The following is an 8,712-nucleotide window of genomic DNA, read 5'->3' on the forward strand; positions in this document are numbered from 1 at the left end:
ATATCACAAGTGTTATGATTTTTTAAACAATTTTTTTGGTTCATTTTATGGTTCAGAAACATTATTTGAATTGTTATAGTTCTCATGGAGAATACCTTATTCATTATGCATCAAAAACTTGTCTGTATGCCAAACAAACTTTGCAAGTGGATGTGCTTGCAAACTTGCTTTCAGATATATCTGGAGCATGAGGGAGTGGACACAGGTAGGCTATAGTGAAAAGACGAGCACATGGAGGATGCCTACTTGGAAGGTTGGGCTTCCCAAATCATGATGTCTCTTTGAAACCAGTAGCTCTTTAGAACTCGAAGTTAATAATGACAGTGATGAGGAGACCCCAAAGCTTGGAGGAGTTCCGAAGTTTGAGAGGGATCCATAGTGCCTTTAAGAAGGTCAAGAGAGGGGAAGAAAGAAAAAGAAAACTAAGGTAAAAGATGAAAATGACAAAAAATAGCCACAGGATCCATCTAAAAGCTTTATTGAGCACAAGAAAGGAGATTTAATGGCATTTATGTTAGCAGCCAATAGTCAATCCTTAATGAGCGAATTTATGAAGGGCTAACAAAGGTCCAAGGAAGTGAACTCAGTAGGAGGCTGAAGAGGCAAAATTTGTGTTTACATAGCTCATGACTTAGCACCTAAAGAAGAGGCAAAGCTAATCACCCTACTAGAGGAATTCACAGACGTGCTTGGTTGGGATTACTCTAACCTTAAAGGAGGGAGCACATGCTAGAAGATTGGTAGGCAAAGAAGCATGTAGCTTCTTGAATAGCATTTTGAGATACAACAAAGTGTAGGTCCACCTAGACAAAAAGCATGAGATAGCCTTTGTCACCAAATGGGGGGTTTTTGTACATACTCAGGCTGTTTAGGTTAAATGATGCAATGATCACTTTCTAACTTTTCATTGCATATCTTTAAGGAATGTTTGTTGAAGTCTTTATAGACAATCTTTGTGTGAATTTGGGATGGGATGAACATCTTGACAAGCTATATGTTCATGAGATCTAGAGGCTATCAACTCTCATTGAACTCCTTGAAGTGCCAATTCTAGTTTAAATACAAATGTATCCCAAGGCATAGAATTTCGAGGGATGGAATTGCCACAAACATGATCAAGATTAGGTCCATAATTGATATTTCACTTATGAGGATTGCAAAGGGAGTTTAGTGTTTTGTAGGTCACTATAGTGATTTGTGTTGAATTATGTGATCATCACCAAACTTTTTTACAAGTTGATAATATTGTATGGAATAAGGAGTGCAAAAGGGATTATGAAGCTTTGCTATATGGACAATGTTGTTTTAACCTGGTGAGCAGGAGCTCAACTTTCTATAGAGCTTTGTAAGTAGGAAGCTCATCGAAAGCAAGATGAACTATTCAACAACAAAAAGAGAAGGACTAGGCATGTTGTATGAGGTCAAAAAGCTCTATCATTACAAGCTTCTAGCAATACCATTCACATTTATTATTGACCATCAACAAGTAGTCTTCTATCTTGTGAATAAGCCTTGTGCTACAAGATGAATAGCTCAAGGACTTTTTGTTGTTACTAGAGATCAAATTCTTAGTGATCATAAGAAAGGGAAAACGAAATACATGGTTGATCATACATTACACTTCAGTAGTGGAGGACCAACCATGAAAGTTGACGATGATCTTTTAGATGTTTAACCATTCAACATTAGTCAAGAGTAAAATTGTTAAAATTATACTTGCACAACGTTGGACTAATGATAACATAAAAATCTAATTAAAATGCTTCCTAAAAATACAATTAGAAAAGGCTTGATTGAGGTGTTTATTGGTTATGATGCAACCTTACTAGACAACTATGTGAACTTCCATAGAACAACTTTCTGAAAAGACATGTATGTGAGCACAAACTGCATGATGTAACTCAAGAAGCTCATGGAGGAATTGCAAGAGGCCACTTCAATTTTAAGATGATGACAATAAATATTTTTCAATGTGAGTTGTTGTGGTCTACCTTATTCAAAGGTGTCATAGGATTTGTCAAGCATTGTGACAAATATCAAAGGACCAAGTTGCTAGTGACTAAGGATAAAATGCAATTGACTCTCATAGTTAGACAATCATCCATGAAATGTCAATTCTATAAGTCATATTGCATAGTACATGTAGGTAAAGTACATCAGAGTCACAACTGACTATTTAATCAAGGTGAGGGAGGCTAGAGCCATACGAAAATGCAAGAATGCTAGCTAAACTCCTTTGGGAGTAGGGTACCTCATGATTTGATTGTCAATTCAATTAGTCAATAATCAAGGCATCCATGTCTTGAACAAAGTGATAGAGCACCTTTTGTCTACTTTCACGATCATACAAAAAGTCCTTGCTTGACTATCCTCTAGCTAACAACCATGTTGAGTCAACAAACAAAATTCCTATCATGGTGCTAATTAAAAAAATCTCCCCTTAAATAAGGGACTAGGAGAAAAAGCTAATAGGGGCATACAAAATGGCATAACAAATAGAAATGGGTCAGACTCCATTCAAGTTAATGTATTGCCCCCCACTTGTAAAGAACAACTATTAGGGGGCACCCAACATTTGGGTTTCCCCTTATCCAAGATCTTTCACATGGCATGGGGGGTTTTTGCTTCACCCTCTTGCATGTTTGCATACACATAGATGGTCGGGGGGTTCTTGTGAGCCCCCCTACCTCTAAATAAACACTTTTGGGGGGAGAGGGGACATGCTTCTTTGAAGGGAGTGACCATTGGCATTTAATAGGCAAAACTGCACTCTTACCCTTATTTCCCACATTGCAATCTATATTGGCTCTAAAACCAATCAAAACCTCTTTTATTTCACCCTCCCAATTAAGAAGCACATAAAACGTATCAGGTATGATATCAATTTCAATTATCCTTGACACTTGGAGTCTTTTTAAGAATGGACAAGACTAACTGCATTTGGCATTTCCTAAGAATGGGTAGGACTAGCTGCATTAAGTATTAGGTCATACATTAGTAGAGGCACAAGTTCCAGGATTTCTAGTTGTGTTTAGACTTTGTAAAGTAGGACGTTCTTATATGGCCCTTCATCAATGTGCACAATCATGGAACTCTCGCTCTCTTAGTGATAAGCCTAGCCTCCATATAAGCATGGGATACGATCACATTGTTTTCCTCTTTTAGATATCCAATATATATAGCTTTGATCTTGATCTCCTCCTTGTCTTCTTGCAAGGCTTCCTCGAGGTTGTGGATCTCAACTGGGTTAATGTGAATGATGTTATAATAGCCCATGTCTTTCCTATTAGGTCTTTGATTTCAACATTGCTATATAAGTTGATTGTCTCATGCAATAAGGACCAAGTCCTCCAAACTTCATTTTCTTCTTGGGACCATTTGCTATGAATATCAGATCCAAATCACATGCATAAAACCTTCTTCATTGAGCACATAAACCAAGAAGTGAGGCTATGGCTCACTATACACTTGAATATATTCAACATGTATGCATTATAATGCAACATATATGAGTTTGGATTGCAAATAATAGGTATGTAGCTCCAAAACAGTTTAGTATATCCATGAGAATAGCTTGGAACCCATGCAACCCATATAGATTACGACTATAAACAAAGATAAATCAAAATAGTCCTCAAAAAATCCTATTTTGGGATAGCAAAGAGCAATCTTTTAGCATAGACTAGAGATAGACCACATAGAGAATTCTATCAGCAATAGAGGCATGCACTAAATCTCAATTCAGATCAATTTACAATAGTAAGAAGCCTCATGCATGAACTCCATCACACATAAGGTTTCTTTCTCCTTATTTTCTCCTTATAATCTCCTTGCATGTAGATTGAGTGCCTTAAATTGCTCACCCTAGCATGTCCTATTCTTCATATGGACATCAATCATTGTATAAATCATGCCTTAAGTTCCTAAAACAATAAAAAATTATACCTAGGAATAGGCACATGAATTGCCTCTATGATTGAGGTGTGAAATAGACACAAAACTTCATGATAGATGGATGCAAAGTGTATGCAACATGTAGATAATCAATTCTAGTACTATAGGCATATAGTTTAGATACTGCCACCATTAGATTTTTTTAGAGCTTTCAATCATTGGACATGTATCCACATGACATCCACCCCCTCTAAATTTGCACATCCTTTGGCATGTGCCACATTTCTTATTTTAGCAAGTTCAAGGTCATCTCTTTCATCTTCATCGCATCCTCCTCCTCCTCTTCTTCTATGCTGTCATGTAGTCTCAATGTCAAGTTCATTTGTCCATATTTCACTTCTTATCAAGGTGCTGAAGTGTTACCCAATTTGTAACTATTCACTTCATATAACTCCTCTGAGAAAGCTTCTACTAAAGGGATGGAACATTCATGGTTAAGTGCCATCCTTGTAACTTTAGCTTCTTCATCGTATGTAATCATATCTTCTTCATCTTCATACCTTGCTTTGGAAAGCGTGTCAACCAACCACTAGATTCTCTTTTCTTGCTATATGTGGAGATTTAGGATTCATGGAATTAATGTAGGTAATCCACCACATCATAACAATGTTAGGAGTGGAATAAATAATGATTATCGTAAGAAGAGGAAAAAAATATATTTCCACAATATTTGGTACTCTAATAAAATATTATTTATCACATTTCGAGGTTGTAACTACTCCCCATAATTCTTTTTTGATATGTGGATACCTTCTTTGCCATTCATTCAACACATTAGCCCCAAAGCTTATAGCATTCTTGCTATATGTGGATATTTGGGATGCATGGACTTAATGTAGGTAATCCATTGTAGCATAGCAATGTAAAGGATTATCCCAAGAAGAGGAAAAGAATATGTTTCCACAATAACTTGTGCTCCAATAAAATATTACTTATCACATTTCAAGACTATAACTACTCCCGATAATTCTCTTTTGATATGTGGATACCTTGTTTGCCATTCATTCAACACTTTAGCCCCAAACCTTGTAGTAGGTTTGGTCACGATGTCATGCATTGCCGACTACCGAGGAGACTCCCATATTCACAACCATACAGATAGTCTTACTACCTAGCAAATAGGCCGCAAAGCTTCTGTGAAGGGGAGCCCCATTGGCTCTCCCGGCACCTCATGACACCAAACCGGCCATTCCTATGAAGCAGATAAACACTACAGGCATACCTAGACCACCTGGACCCTACATGATGATGCTCCCGTCCACTATGTGAAGGAGTTGAATGACAAAGAGCCTTATGTGCACCCTTACATGTCATATGACGAAGAGGAAAATGCAATCCTTATGGATTACCGACCTGTATCAGTGATGGCGCTAGGTAGAGGTAGAGGCGGAGGCTTTGGGGGGCATACCAAAGAACCAGTCTCGTGTTGGACTTGTCGATACTTAAGACATATCTCCTCACGCAGCCCGGAATGGGAGCAGGCTAATCGAGAAAAGACCGATTTGTAATGTACCCGCACTTGATTATGTGACGGATAACATTTTAGTACTTGCCCAGAGTTTACCTTCAGTCGTCGCCATCCGTACTCTAACTAGAATGATCGGATTTCGGCCAAATAATCCTAGGTCTACCTTGCAAGGGAAGCGTCTTGCTGTTACCCATGGGGGACCAACCTGAAGGTTCCTAATTGACCTAAAAGTCACCTATAAACAACTAGCTCACATCCAGAAGTGTCCTTCAAGAGGCTTCTTGTCCGAAAGAGCAATTACCATTATCCTTGGTCATGGAGTACATCGCTTTTTTCTAGTAGCAAACTAAGGATTTATGAAATCCCTCACAGTGCTCTGGCACATCTGCCATACCTTTCCCCTAAGATAATTTACAGTTTGGGTTCTGAGACCAAACACAGGTAAGCCAACGAATCGACCTTTCCTAGAGTTTCTTCCTAGTGTTTGCTTTTGGGGAAACCTCTCGACTAATCGAGACCACCGTGCCATAGGACTCGATTTGTCGAGAATCCATCCGCTCGCTTGCCTTTATGGACGTTCTTAGTTATCTAATTACCTACCACATTATGTGAAACATATAAAAATAGTTTCATTAAATTAAAAAAATCCTTTTATGCATAGTTGTTCATTTGCGTAATTTACTCATGGACAAATAATTAGAGTAAAACAAATTCATTGATTATGTTCCATAATGTGTGTTCTCTCATCTATACATGAGAAAAATTACAATTTCACGTGCTTCCTCAACCGGCGCATCTGCATGTCACCAAGATTAAATCCACCTATAGCTAGTGTTTTTAGGTGTCCCAAGTAGAACTTGGCCATACACGGGACCAAGTAGTTCCTAGGTGCGTAAAGGATTTACTAGCCAGAGCCCCCCTTGGCACCTTAACCACCTCCTACTTGATACGATCCCTGTTGGGAGACCTCTTGCCATCGGAGTTGGGGGCTATGCTTCCACAGTAGTAATAACATCCCCTCTTGGTATGGGGATTCAACATTTATTTTTGGGGAAGATATAGGGCTCCTCAATTTTTATTTGCTCCAATACTTAATTCAATGAGGATCTAATCTAGAAAATCACAAACAAGATTGATGTGTTCAAGCAATTATGACTTCAAAAACTCATGCAATTTTCAAGTGATGATGAATCTCCTATCAATTGACCTTTGAAATTCATGCAGTGAGCTCTTGCCATAGAGTACCTAGATTTTGGGGTCTCTAACCTCTTAGTTTAAGGTTTATAATGACATTATTGTAACCAAGTTTCTTGGCCTTAAGTCCGTTTCTTGAACTTAGAGATATTTTCAATCTTAAAATCTTGTATCAAAACTTCTAGATTAAACTATATCATTGACTAATTTCTTCGGGGTTCGTTCTTAATGAATCCATGTTGAAAAATTCCTCATGATTTCTCATGAGTTGTAGAATTTGGTAGTTTCCCTAAGAGTTTCTAGCCTATAAGATATTCTAATAATTTACCAGGTGAATACTCTAAGATCATAGTATTTCTTAAGCGACACATCTTATTTCTATTGAATTCAAATGGAAATTCTTAGAAAAAACCTATGGTATCAAAATTGGTAAAGGGTTGTTATCCGCACTCGTGACTCCATTAGTGACTCACGTGCTCGCAAGTCCAAATGTTGCTTCCACGTTAGTAGGGTCATTCGCAATTTTCACTTTTGAAATCTTTTTCTTTAGGGCCATGACAGAAATATGCTTTGTAGAAGAAGAAGAAGAACACGATAGTAATACCAGTTGGCTAGGGTGTAAGACTCTCGATGATAATGATGGTTATTGCGGGATTCAATGATATAGGCCTCACGGATGGTCGTTTTTGCCTCATGGAGAGTAATACTTCTCTCTCTCTACTAGAGGGAATAAGGACAAGAGTAGAGGTATGGCTTCAAACTAGATTGATAGAATAGGATAAAGTTCTTCAGTGTCTTCTCTCCTCGGATTAGAGTAGAAGAGGATGAGAGACCTTCAACGCATCCCCTTCCTTGGGTTGAATGGAATGATGTCTCTTCGTCTCGTGGAATAGAGTCTCCTCCTTCTGGATCAGCATCTCATCCTTGTCAAGATTGCTCTTGTCCCCTTTTTTCTAGTCATCCCCAAGCGCTCAATTTATAGTTTTGCATGGGGATAAAAGAGAGAACGCTTGCTTTTTAGTGTTTCTTGATGATATCATTGATGACAAAGAGAGAACATCTTCTTTTAGTGCTTTTGATGACATTGTTGATGACCTCAAAGAGAGAGCTTCATTTTTGTAGCGCGAAGGTAAAAATTTATGAATCCATGGGCAAGCACGATGTGGCACGTCGTCGTGGGGTGGCCGTCACTCCAAGGCTTATGACTAAGGTGGCGACCAAGGCATAGACCTTGGCATCTTGGCATTGATATACTTGGTAACACGCTACAAAGGCTTCGTTGGTGCCGTCGGTTGCGCACAAGAAGCTTCCACTAGCTTGTAGGAAAATCTTTCCGGGAGGTCACCCATCTTGGCAGTGTCGTCACCCAAGTGCACTTAACTGCCAAGTGACTATCCACTACGCTAGTTCTTTTTGTTGTTTTATACTACAAACATAGTTTTAATAAGCTAGTCTTAGGAGGGTCTCCCAAGTCTTTCTTCCATGATTTGGCATATAATACCTTATTAATAATAATACTGATCTTCATAATGAGAGTCAGTTTCATAATTAGAGGCATTTAAAAAAAATATGCAACATAAATTAAAATTTATTTAAAAAATATATATGCATTAAAATAAACAAAGTAATGGGGACATTACATTCTTCCCTCCTTTGAGAAATCGAGATAATCTTACCTCGAGAAAAACTAGGGGTATTCTTTCATAAGGGTTATCTCATGGACCCAAGTGGCATTCTCTTCAAGATAATCCTTCCACTGGATGAGATATTTTGTAAGGGTCCTATTCTTAAGGATTCTTTCTTTTATATCCAAGATTCTATCAAGTTGAAGTTCAAGTAAACCTTGGCTTGGCATTACAACTTGTTGATCATTAAGAATATGATCAGGATTAGGTACATAGGGCTTCAAGAGACTTACATGGAATACATCATGAACTTTTAGGGTTTCAGAAAGTTGCAGCTTATAAGCATTAGGTCAAAGAGCCTTTATGACTTTGTAAGGTCCAGAGTATCAGGCTTAGCTTCTTAAAATTTCCCAAGGATAAAGAACTCCTTGTTGGGCATACACGGATAAAAACCTTGTCTCCTTCTTGGAA

Source organism: Lygodium microphyllum, chromosome 12 (genome assembly GCF_053477565.2).
Source record: "Lygodium microphyllum isolate KBCC chromosome 12, Lygodium_microphyllum_v1.1.10, whole genome shotgun sequence".
NCBI lineage: Eukaryota > Viridiplantae > Streptophyta > Polypodiopsida > Schizaeales > Lygodiaceae > Lygodium > Lygodium microphyllum.